The sequence below is a fragment of the Halichoerus grypus genome, chromosome 1 (assembly GCF_964656455.1).
Source record: "Halichoerus grypus chromosome 1, mHalGry1.hap1.1, whole genome shotgun sequence".
NCBI classification, from domain to species: Eukaryota; Metazoa; Chordata; class Mammalia; order Carnivora; family Phocidae; genus Halichoerus; species Halichoerus grypus.
In genome coordinates, this window is record NC_135712.1 from 9,900,122 (window position 1) to 9,913,761 (window position 13,640).

Genomic DNA, 13,640 nt, shown 5'->3' on the forward strand with positions numbered 1-13,640 from the left:
AGGAGGGTTCCCCTTTCTCCGCATCCCCGCCAACATCTGTCATTTCCTGACTTGTTAATTTTAGCCATTCTGACTGGTGTGAGGTGGTATCTCACTGAGGTTTTGATTTGGATTTCCCTGATGCCGAGCGATGTTGAGCACTTTTTCATGTGTCTGTTGGCCATTTGGACGTCTTCTTTGGAAAAATGTCTGTTCATGTCTTCTGCCCATTTCTTGATTGGATTCTTTGTTCTTTGGGTATTGAGTTTGATAAGTTCTTTATAGATTTTGGATACTAGCCCTTTATCTGATATGTCATTTGCAAATATCTTTTCCCATTTTTTCGGTTGTCTTTTGGTTTTGTTGACTGTTTCCTTTGCTGTGCAAAAGCTTTTTATCTTGATGAAGTCCCAATAGTTCATTTTTGCCCTTGCTTCCCTTGCCTTTGGCGATGTTTCTAGGAAGAAGTTGCTGTGGCTGAGGTCGAAGAGGTTGCTGCCTCTGTTCTCCTCTAGGATTTTGATGGACTCCTGTCTCACACTGAGGTCTTTCAACCATTTGGAGTCTATTTTTGTGTGTGGTGTAAGGAAATGGTCCAGTTTCATTCTTCTGCATGTGGCTGTCCAATTTTCCCAACACCATCTGTTGAAGAGACTGTCTTTTTTCCATTGGACATTCTTTCCTGCTTTGTCAAAGATTAGTTGACCATAGAGTTGAGGGTCCATTCTTGGGCTCTCTATTCTGTTCCATTGATCTATGTGTCTGTTTTTGTGCCAGTACCATACTGTCTTGATGATGACCGCTTTGTAATAGAGCTGGAAGTCCGGAATTGTGATGCCGCCAGCTTTGCTTTTCTTTCTCAACATTCCTCTGGCTATTTGGGGTCTTTTCTGGTTCCATACAAATTTTAGGATTATTTGTTTCATTTCTTTGAAAAAAGTGGATGCTGTTTTGATGGGGATTGCATTGAATGTGTAGATTGCTCTAGGTAGCATTGACATCTTCACAATCCATGAGCATGGAACGTTTTTCCATTTCTTTGTGTCTTCCTCAATTTCTTTCATGAGTATTTTATAGTTTTCTGAGTACAGATCCTTTGCCTCTTTGGTTAGATTTATTCCTAGGTATCTTATGGTTTTGGGTGCAATTGTAAATGGGATTGACTCCTTAATTTCTCTTTCTTCTGTCTTGTTGGTGTATAGGAATGCCACTGACTTCTGTGCATTGATTTTATATCCTGCCACTTTCCTGAATTCCTGTATGAGTTCTAGCAGTTTTGGGGTGGAGTCTTTTGGGTTTTCCGCATAAAATATCATATCATCTGCAAAGAGTGAGAGTTTGACTTCTTCTTTGCCAATTTGGATGCCTTTTATTTCTTTTTGTTGTCTGATTGCTGTGGCTAGGACTTCTAATACTATGTTGAATAGCAGTGGTGATAGTGGACATCCCTGCCGTGTTCCTGACCTTAGGGGGAAAGCTCTCAGTTCTTCCCCATTGAGAATGATATTTGCTGTAGGTTTTTCATAGATGGCTTTTATGATATTGAGGTATGTACCCTCTATGCCTATACTCTGAAGAGTTTTGATCAAGAAAGGATGCTGTACTTTGTCAAATGCTTTTTCTGCATCTATTGAGAGGATCATATGATTCTTGTTCTTTCTTTTGTTAATGTATTGTATCACGTTGATTGATTTGCGGATATTGAACCAACCTTGTAGCCCAGGGATAAATCCCACTTGGTCGTGGGGAATAATCCTTTTAATGTACTGTTGGAGCCTATTGGCTAGTATTTTGGTGAGAATTTTTGCACCCATGTTCATCAGGGATATTGGTCTGTAGTTCTCCTTTTTGATGGGGTCTTTGTCTGGTTTTGGGATCAAGGTAATGCTGGCCTCATAAAATGAGTTTGGAAGTTTTCCTTCCATTTCTATTTTTTGGAACAGTTTCAGAAGAATAGGTATTAATTCTTCTTGAAATGTTTGGTAGAATTCCCCTGGGAAGCCATCTGGCCCTGGGCTTTTGTGTTTTGGGAGATTTTTGATGACTGCTTCAATTTTCTTAGTGGTTATAGGCCTGTTCAGGTTTTCTATTTCTTCCTGGTTCAGTTTTGGTAGTTGATACATCTCTAGGAATGCATCCATTTCTTCCAGGTTATCTAATTTGCTGGCATATAGTTGCTCATAATATGTTCTTATAATTGTTTGCATTTCTTTGGTGTTGGTTGTGATCTCTCCTCTTTCATTCATGATTTTGTTGATTTGGGTCATTTCTCTTTTCTTTTTGATAAGTCTGGTCAGGGGTTTATCAATCTTGTTAATTCTTTCAAAGAACCAGCTCCTAGCTTCGTTGATCTGTTCTACTGTTCTTTTGGTTTCTATTTCATTGATTTCTGCTCTGATCTTTATTATTTCTCTTCTCCTGCTGGGTTTAGGCTTTATTTGCTGTTCTTTCTCCAGCTCCTTTAGGTGTAGGGTTAGGTTGTGTACTTGAGACCTTTCTTGTTTCTTGAGAAAGGCTTGTATTGCTATATACTTTCCTCTTAGGACTGCCTTTGCTGCATCCCAAAGATTTTGAATAGTTGTGTTTTCATTTTCATTGGTTTCCATGAATGTTTTTAATTCTTCTTTAATTTCCTGGTTGACCCATTCATTCTTTAGTAGGATGCTCTTTAGCCTCCATGTATTTGAGTTCTTTCCGACTTTCCTCTTGTGATTGAGTTCTGGTTTCAAAGCATTGTGGTCTGAAAATATGCAGGGAATGATCCCAATCTTTTGGTACCGGTTGAGACCTGATTTATGACCTAGGATGTGATCGATTCTGGAGAATGTTCCATGGGCACTAGAGAAGAATGTGTATTCTGTTGCTTTGGGATGGAATGTTCTGAATATGTCTGTGAAGTCCATTTGGTCCAGTGTGTCATTTAAAGTCTTTATTTCCTTGTTGATCTTTTGCTTAGACGATCTGTCCATTTCAGTGAGGGGGGTGTTAAAGTCCCCCACTATTATTGTATTGTTGTTGATGTGTTTCTTTGCTTTTGTTATTAATTGCCTTATATAATTGGCTGCTCCCATGTTAGAGGCATAGATATTTACAATTGTTAGATCTTCTTGTTGGATAGACCCTTTAAGTAGGATATAGTGTCCTTCCTCATCTCTTATTACAGTCTTTGGTTTAAAATCTAATTTGTCTGATATAAGGCTTGCCACCCCAGCTTTCTTTTGGTGTCCATTAGCATGGTAAATGGTTTTCCACCCCCTCACTTTCAATCTGGGGGTGTCTTTGGGTCTAAAATGAGTCTCTTGCAGACAGCATATCGATGGGTCTTGTTTCTTAATCCAATCTGATAGCCTGTGTCTTTTGATTGGGGCATTTAGCCCATTTACATTCAGGGTAACTATTGAAAGATAGGAATTTAGTGCCATTGTATTGCCTGTAAGGTGACTGTTACTGTATATTGTCTGTGTTCCTTTCTGGTCTATGTTGCTTTCAGGCTCTCTCTTTGCTTAGAGGACCCCTTTCAAGATTTCTTGTAGGGCTGGTTTCGTGTTTGCAAATTCCTTTAGTTTTTTTTTTGTCCTGGAAGCTTTTTATCTCTCCTTCTATTTTCAATGACAGCCTAGCTGGATATAGTATTCTTGGCTGCATATTTTTCTCATTTAGTGCTCTGAATATATCCTGCCATTCCTTTCTGGCCTGCCAGGTCTCTGTGGATAGGTCTGTTGCCAATCTAATGTTTCTACCATTGTAGGTGACATATCTCTTCTCCTTAGGTGCTTTCAGGATTTTCTCTTTGTCTCTGAGACTCATAAGTTTTACTATTAGATGTCGTGGTGTTGACCTATTTTTATTGATTTTGAGAGGGGTTCTCTGTGCCTCCTGGATTTTGATGCCTGTTTCCCTCCCCAAATTAGGGAAGTTCTCTGCTATAATTTGCTCCAATATACCTTCTGCCCCTCTGTCTCTTTCTTCTTCTTCTGGGATCCCAATTATTCTAATGTTGTTTCGTCTTATGGTATCACTTATCTCTCGAATTCTGCCCTCGTGATCCAGTAGTTGTTTATCTCTCTTTTTCTCAGCTTCTTTATTTTCCATCATTTGGTCTTCTATATCACTGATTCTCTCTTCTGCCTCATTTATCCTAGCAGTTAGCGCCCCCATATTTGATTGCACCTCATTAATAGCCTTTTTGATTTCTACTTGGTTAGATTTTAGTTCTTTTACTTCTCCAGAAAGGGTTTCTCTAATAACTTCCATGCTTTTCTCAAGCCCAGCTAGTATCTTTAAAGTGATGATTCTGAACTCTAGATCTGACATTGTACTAATGTCCGTATTGAGTAGGTCCCTGGCAGTCGGTACTGCTTCTTGTTCTTTTTGTTGAGGTGATTTTTTCCATCTTGTCATTTTGTCCAGAGGAGAACAGATTAATGAGAGAACAAAATGCTAACAGGGTAACAATGTTCCCAGAAAATATACTCTAAACAAATCAGAAAAGACCTGAAGCAGTGGGAAAAGAAAGGGAAAGAGAGAAAAAAGAAAAAGAGAAAAAAAAAGGAAAAGAAAAAGATAAAGATAAAAACAAACGAAAACAGAAAACAACAACAACAACAAAAAAAACAGAATGTCATCAAATATGATCAGGCTGGTATATAGATCAGTGCCACACACTAGATTTTGGGTGTATTTGGTCTGTTAGAAGAAAGGGCCTCCCAAAATTTTAAAGAAAGAAAAACATATATGTACAAAAATAAGGGTTGATATGATGAAGGGATGGAATATGACTGTAAAGATGGAAATTATAAAAAATTTTGTAAAAGGAATTGATAAGAAGTTGTTTGAAAAAAGAAAGAAGAGGATTTAAAAAAAAAAGAGAAAAAAAAGGGAGAGAATGTCATCAGGCAGGGGAGTAGAAAAAAACCATACAATAGAGATTTAGGGTATATTTTGATCTGTTAGAAGAAATTATCTCAAAATTTTAAAGAGAGAACAACTTATGTATATATGCCAAAAATACGGGTAACTACTATGAAGGGATAGAATATGACTCTAAAAATGAAAAATAAAAATGAAAAATAAAAATGTTTGTTTTTTTTTAAAAGGGATTGATAAGATGTTGGTTGAAAAAGGGAAAAAGAAAAATTCAAAAAAAAAAAAAGACAGTTAAAAAAAATTAACTTTGAAAGACTAAAGAATCATGGTCAAAAAGCCATGAATTCTATGTGCAGTATTCCCCCAGCGCTGGAGTTCTGCCGTTCTCATTGATCGGTAAACTTGGTCTTGGCTGGCTGTTCTCACTGATCTTCTGGGGGAGGGGCCTGTTGCTGTGGTTCCCAAATGTCTTTGCCGGAGGCAGAATTGCCCCGCCCTTGCCGGTCCGGGCTAAGTCATCTGCTCGGGTTTGCTCTCGGGAGCTTTTGTTCCCTGCAAGCTTTCCGTACAGCTTTGGAGGCGGAGAGTGAAAATGGCGGCCTCCCAGTCTCCGCCCTGGGGGAGCCGAGAACTCGGGGTCCCGCTCCTCAGTGCGCCCCCAGAGAAAAGCCGTCAGTCACTACCGTCTCCCTGGTCTCCGGCCGCACTCCGTGCTCACCCGGCCTGTGACCGAGCGTTCCTATCTCCGGCACCTGACCCCGTGTGGAGTCTCCAAACCCTGCACATCCCTGCCGTGCGCTCCCGTGCCACTCCTCCCGGGGGAAGAAGGTGAGTCTCCCCGGATCTGCCGCTTGTTGGGTCCCTGCTGGAGGAGCAGTGGCCCGACTGTGCTGCGGATCACGGTTTATAGCAACCCCGAGCTGAGAGCCCGCGCCTGGGCTCCGTCTCTGCAGCCGGCTTCCCTGCTCCATACCTGGGAGCTCTGCCGCACTCAGGCACCCCCGGTCTTTCTGTGACCCCGAGGGTCCTGAGACCACACTGTCCCACGAGGGTTCCACCCCCCACTTCGCCACCAGAGTGACGTCCCTCAGCGGAGCAGACTCTAAAAGTTCCGATTTTGTGCTCCGTGGCTCTATCACTTGCCAGAAGCGGCCGACGGAGGCCCCCTCCCCCGCCGTCTATCCTCCCGAATAACGCCTCGGATTCACTTCTCCGCACGTCCTACCTTCCAGAAAGTGGTCGCTTTTCTGTTCAGAGAGTTGTTGCTCTTCTTTTCTTCGATCTCTTGTTGAGTTTGTAGGTGTTCAGATTGGTTTGATCCCCATCCAGCTGAATTCCTGGGACCAGACGAAGTCCAGGTCTCCTACTCCTCCGCCATCTTGCTCCGCCCCTTGGAGTAGCTACAGCTTTAAAGTTTGCTCCTATGTACATTTATAATTATGTCCTTTTCTGGGCTTATTTTTGTCAGATTTCCTCCTTTTTTTTTCTCCCTGGTCTGTGGAAGCCAAGTATGTCCTGGAGTGAATGGGCACCGACAGCTGTGCCCACAAATGGCACTTTATGAGGGTGTTTTTAATGAAAGTCAGCAATTTGGCTGCAGAATGGGAATCAGAACTCAGAGGCCTGCTTGTTGGTATCGTCAGCGAGTAGGAGTGAGAGCACCAAAACGCACGTCTGCCAATGGGGAGAATTCTGGAATGTTGGCCGGGTTTGACAAGACCCCAGCACATCCTGATTGTAAAGCCTGCTGCCTCTGGCTTCAGAGGGCCGCTTTGGCAAGCCACACAGAGAGTTCAAATGTACAAAGTTCATTCATGTGGTTCATAGCTATGACCTACTTTGGGATCCTTATGGTTTAAGTGAGGAGAGGGACAATTAGATTTATGTTCTCTGTTAAATCCAAGAAGTGGTATCTGGGCAACTCAAGCTGAACGCACACAAGAGAGTGACCCTCCCCACCTACTTGGTAAACTTGGTGCAGGTGGCAGAAATAATACCTGGATAAATACCACCGGTCACTTAGGACATTTTCTTTATATCAACATTTGCTGTAGGAGGTTCTCATGTCTCCCGGCTCTTGCCAAGCAAACAGTGTGCTTTAGACAAGAAGTGGGAAACAAAGGTTTGCCAGAAATGGTCAGGAGTAATGGGCCTTAGCAGTGGTGTTTGCAATGGAGTTTCTCCTCTGATGTCAACTCTGGCTTTTGTTAGATGCAGTCCTGAATTAGGATACCAGGAGGCACGTGATATATAGAAGTGCTGACTTTCCATCTGTTCAAGTGGAGTGTCTTTTGTAAGTTTTCATTACTCATTCTGTGTTCTGCATCACCGAGCCTTTCAAAATGCACTCTTGATACAGAAGCAAGATCTCCACTTCAATCTCTGTATTTGGCCACCTGAAAATTCCAGTAATTGGCCTCCATCATTGAATAAGTAGGGGAGGGGAAGGCCCCACGAAAACCATTGCCCCAACCCAATTGCCCCCCCCCCCCCCGCCGTCTATGGGGAAATCACAGGATCTGCTGATGATCCTCCTGATGTTAGTCTTTTTGTTGAATTTCATTTTAATTATAATTTTTAAGAATGATTTTTCCCCTCAGAATGCTGGAGTCGAGTTTGGGAGAATTTGTTATGGTTAAGGAATGCTGGTGAGTGGATGGGTTTGCTCTTGGTCCTGGAAGCCTCAGGTATCGGTCCTTGCAGGCAGATGCTGCTCCAGTTCCTGGGGCAGGGCCGAATCACCCTGTATCCCCTAGGGCCTGGCATTGTGCACCACACATATTAGCCCTTGGTGCATGATGCCTGCTTCGCTGTTGAAAACTTGTAGCCGGATGGTATGGGGCTTAAGAGCTGGGCTTTGGAGAAGATATATGATTTTGAATCCTGCTCCTGCCACTTATTCTCTGAGTCTTTGGGTAAACCACTCTACCTCTCTGAGACCCAGTTTCCTCATGTATGAAATGGGGATAATAAGGTCCACCACACAGAGCTGTGAAAATGAAATGAGATGGTGCCTCACACTTGGTATAGAGCCTGTGGAGTGCCTCTTCCCTCATTAAAGTGTAAGCCCCATGGGGGTAAGGAAGTATCTGTTCCCTACTATAGCCCCATGCCTGGCACATAGTAGGTGCTCAATAAAATATTTGTTAGATTAATGAACATCTGTTATAGATTTTCCTGTGATATTACCATGAAGAGAAAGAAGTTTAAAGATTTGAGGAATGGTGATATGAGACAGTTATATTGGAAACAAAATAAACTAATTGGAGAAATATTTTTTATCAGCATGAGTTATCCATGTGTATCTTAGTATTGGGCATTAATTTCACTTTAAAAAAATGATTTATTTATTTTTTTAGAGAGCGAGAGAATGCGGGGGAGGGGCAGAGGGAGAGAATCTTCAAGCAGTCTCCCCACTGAGCGGGGAGTCCAAGTGGGGGGGCTCAATCTCATGACCCATGAGATCATGACCTGAGCCAAAAGCAAGGGTCAGACCCTTAACCAATTGAGCCAGGAGGCACCCCCATTAATTTCACTTTTAAGTAAATTTATTATTTTAGTTGAGAAGTCATCATTTGTTTTTCTAGATGATGTTTTTCAGGATTCCTGAGAGAAACTGACTTACATAATTTTATATCTTTGGCAAATATACATATATATTTTAAAGATTTATTTATTTATTTTAGAGAGAGAGAGAAAGTGTGGTGGGGAGGGGCAGAGGGAGAGAAAGAAACTCAAGCACACTCCCCACTGAGCGTGGAGCCAGCCCTGGGGCTCTGTCTCACAACCCTGAGATCATGACCTGAGCCGAAATCAAGAGTTGGATGCTTAACCAACTGAGCCACCCAGGTGCTCCTGTATGTATGTATGTATGTATGTGTATATATATATAATATTTAAATATATATATTATAATATTTAATATATATATAATATTTAAATATATATAATATTTAAAAAATATATATATATTTAAAGATTATTTAGAGACAGAGAGAGAGCAGGAGGGGCAGAGGGAGAGGGAGAGAGAATCTCAAGCAGACTCTGTGCTGGGTGTGGAGCCTGATGAGGGGCTCAATCTCATGACCCTAAGATTACAACCCAAGCGAAAACAAAGAGTTGGATGCTTAACTGACTGAGCCACTCAGGCGCCCCCATATATATTTTTAATAGAATTATGGTTTTTGGTTTCCCATGGAATATGGCAAAGATTTCCTCTCTCTTCCATTCCTTCTCTTTCCCCTTCCTTTCTTGCTATCTTTCTCTGCCTCCAAGATGAAATACTACAGTGCATTAAAATATTTCTGAGCATTAAGGATGTAGGGAATACATCCTTCTGGGCCAAATCCACTGGAATGGGCCAAATCTACGTAAGGATGTAGGGTGTTTGAGTATGTTAGCTTCTAAGGGAAAGTTTTAAATAAAGTTGAAACTGTTTTTCTTTAGGAATTACTCAGCTTTGTAATTCCATAGGTAATTAGTAATTTTTCTGTTCTCCAAATTGCCAAAATCTGATATCGACCGGTAGTCAGTTTGGAGCATCACTATGTGTCTGACTCAGTTGGGAATGAGGTGGGCACTCATTCAGAGCACTCATTGCAAAGTACAGGGTGGCTCTAAGTGTTTTAGGGACAGTTCTTTAACCCACCGCCAGATGGAGAAGGTACTCCACTGAAGGTCTGATTCATGTTTGCCTTGTTGAAACAGGTTTTGGCACTTTTCTCCTTTCTGGACAGTTAGCATTTTTTGGATGCAGAAAAGAGAGCAACACATGAGGGCCTATATTTTAACACTTTATGTAGGAATTAAAGTACATGTTGTTATGGACTTTGGCACTTAATGTGCCCGCTTAAAATATCTAAAGGTTTATGTATTTTTAACCTTTAAGAGACTGGTATTGACATATGAGTTTGATTTTTTTTTCTTAAGATAGACTTTGATTTCCCATTTCATGACTTCCAACCACCAGGCTGACATCCCCTTTCTCTGTGGGGTCATAACACAAGGTGAATAATTAAGAGCAAGAGTGTTGGAGATTCATAGCTCTGTGTTCATGTCTAAACTATTCCACTTGGGTGAGCCACTTACCCAGTCCATCCCTCAGTTTCCTCTAATGTGAAATGCTTATTTCACAGAATTGCTGGGGGGTATGAATGGGTTGATCTAGCTGATGGCCCCTGTATAGCACCTATGCCAGGGGTGCCTACAACAGTTGTGTCTATGTTAGCTGTGGAAAGGCGGTTAAGAACAATATTTTCCCCTCAGTTTTACTGAGATATAATAGACTATGAAATATTTTATGTCTCTCCTGAAAGCATTAAAATTTCAGACTATGCTAAATTATCATTTAATTATGGCCCCTTTGCTTGCTCTTCCAATTGTCACCTGCACCCTTGGGATAGGCTACTCCAGTGGTTCTTGGGGGTAGTGATATTGCCTCCCCAGGGAACAGTTGGCCATGTCTGGAGATAGTGTTGGTTGCCACAGTTGGAGAGTGGGTGTTAAGTGGCATCAACTGGGTAGGAGCTAGGGATGTTGCCAAACATCCTACAATGCACAGGACATGCCCCACAACAAAGAATGATCTAGCCCTAAATATCAATAGTACCAAGGTTGAGAAACACTGGGCTATAAGTTACTCAGAAGAAGAAAAGTTTCTTGTCTTTGGTCTTGTCAATTCAACTTGATTAAATTCCAAACATATACTAATCAGGACCTGTGCTAGATTCTGGAACAACTAAGGATGAAAAGACACAGACTCAGTCCAGGATGTGTGAAGGGTCTGGGGTTGTGCTCTATTTACAAGCTAGTACATTAGCCTGTTACTGTTTCATGGATGCCAGCAGAAGACACAAGGCTCCTGGGTCAAAGACAAAGGACTTGTTAATCATGGCATAGCAAATGGAATGAGCATTATGTTGACATAGGTTCCCTTTATCTCCTGTCCTACAGGGCAACATGAGGGTGCCTAGGTGGATATTAAGCATGCAGTGGGTTTGCAGCACAGTGGAGGAACACAGAACTCAGGGATTCCAATGCTCTTAATAATAAGTGGTAAGCAAATCTCTTCTTTGGGGGGAAAACAGTATCTTGTCCCTCAAGTGTATAAAGAATAATATACAAGGCACAGAGGATATGGAGCAAGGTATTTCAGATTGGTAGTGTTTGAGAAGGCTTCATGGAGGAGGAGATATCTGAACTGGGTTTTGAAGGGTGAATAGGACTTTAGCCCACAGACAAGGGGAAAAAAGTTTTCTCTTTTCTTCCTGACAATAAATTAACTTCTGTACATCTCAGCACAGGTTATGTGAGGACAGGGGACACTCTAGCTAAGTTAGATCAAACTCTGGCTAAGTTTGATTAACTAGTGAGCACATGTGGACTGTTGCCAATTATGTTACAATATTATAAACTTAACATCTAACATTAATTTACTACCAGGGTCTCCTCAACACAGGAGAGTATGTTAGGCCAAGGTTGATAGACTGGAAAGCAAGGCCTGCTGGATCACCCATAGAAGGCACTGCAGAGGTGATAAAAGCAAGGAATGCTGAGTCTAATGGGTAAGCATGAGCCATTTGGGTAAGCACCGGAACAGTGTCTTGTTGCTCATGGTAGTATAATCTGGGGACACTGGCTGTATTCAAAGCATCAAAGGCTGCACAGGCAGGGTGTAAAATGGTGCCTAACTGTGGGGAATCCTATGTGATACTATCCTGGAATAGAATATTACACCACAATGAAAATGGTGGGACTGGGCTCCATACACGAACATGGATAAATTCCAGTCTTTTAATCAGAAAACCAGAAACCATTCTACATATTTTCAGCAGGAAGAGTTGAATACAGGAAATCCGGTCCTACAAAATTATTGGAAGGGATAGGGAAGGAGCAAAACCCAAGGGTGGGGGTGCTCCCAGCAGATCAAGAAGTCACAGCAGCCACTATTGCTAATGCAGAGTCCATGTAATTCTGCCACCATCATTGCCTGAGGATGAGGAAATCTGCCTTTGTCCTCCCATCCACCTCTCATTGGTAATAGAATAGAAACCCTGTTTGCAAGGGATTCTGGGAGTTGTTCTCAGGCCTCCACATCCTGTGACAGAGCTGAGAGCAAAGAAGGGGGTGGGATGATGCTGGGGGTCCAGAGACAAGAGTAACATGATACGTGATAAAACAGCTCCCTGAAGATTACATATAGCATGATCCCATTTTCATACAATGGTGTGTTAGAGCTGGCTTGAACTGGCTTATGAGACCCAAAAATTAAATTTTCAGCAACTTTGTAAGACAGTTGTTAAACACAGCCAATATTAAAAATTAAATTATATAAATTTACAGTAAAATAAATTGTACTAAAGACAATGGTAATAAATATGCTAAACTCATCACCTAGTTATCTTACTGAATTTTACTCTTATCTATGCTTTTGAGGTTGTTTATACCTATTCTAGCTGTGTGGTGAAAACCCTATATACTGATGTGCTACTACAATCTATTTCAAACTCTGTGTTTGGTGGCATCACTGTGGTAGCTTGAAATAGGCCACCAGGAGAGAGCTTATAACTTACATGAAAGAGACTAGCTAATGCTACAAACTAGGGCTTGATCATTCTGTATCAACATGCACATCTGGACATAACAAAATGGTGGACAAAATGTTAATAATGTTGAACAGATTAAACTTAAAAGTTGGTATGTCTGTGGCTGTTACATCGTGAATAGCACAAGAATTGAGGAAATAGGGCACCTGGGTGGCTCAGTCGTTAAGCGTCTGCCTTCGGCTCAGGTCATGATCCCAGGGTCCTAGGATCGAGCCCCACATCGGGCTCTCTGCTCCGCGGGAAGCCTGCTTCTCCCTCTCCCACTCCCCCTGCTTGTGTTCCCTCTCGCTGTCTCTCTCTCTGTCAAATAAATAAATAAAATATTAAAAAAAAAAAAAAAAAAGAATTGAGGAAATAGTCTTCCAATATTTGAAAACTACTGTCTGATTCAACAAAGAAATTGCTCACATGATTGATGAGAAATTTACTCTCTACCATATACTTTTGTCATTTTGCTTTCTTCTTACTTACTAATGTAAACAAAAATATCAACCAACATATGTCTTGGAACTACATTGGTTTCTCCATTGCAACCATTGGTTGGCTGCAGTTATGAAGGTGTGGCAAAATTCAACAACAAAAAAATCTGTGTGAATCAACTAACTGTGATTTACAAAGGATGTTATAGGATTTTATGTATTTGATCATTATTTGTAAATTGTGTGCGATATGTCCTTTGTATAAAAAAATGTATAACAAACTTATATAGGGAAACACACATGTGCACACATACACGCACACACACACATTTGATTTTTGGAGAGGTGGTTGTTAAATATTTACCATCACACCTCTGCATATACAACAGCGAGGGGATGATGAGCAACATTCCAGATAGCAGTTACCTTTGGGGGAAGATCTAAACATGGATATATACCTAGGCCCCTTCTGCTTGGACTTTCTCCCCTCATTTGCCATCTACCCTGTCATCCAAGTTCAAAGTTGGGGCATCACTGAGGAATCCTCTCCCCAGCTCACATCTCATCCACCAACTATTGTTGACTCGTCCTCCTGAATGTGTCATGGTGTTCACGATTCCACGTGCTTGGAACCCAACGAGAAACACCTCTTGCCACTGGTTCCTCACCTCTGACATGCAGGGAGCAGCCTGTGGTGGAGGATGTGTTTGCCAGAGATCATGGAGGACAGAGAGGGAGCCAGAGAGTTCTCTGTTTCACCTGGGTTCTTCAG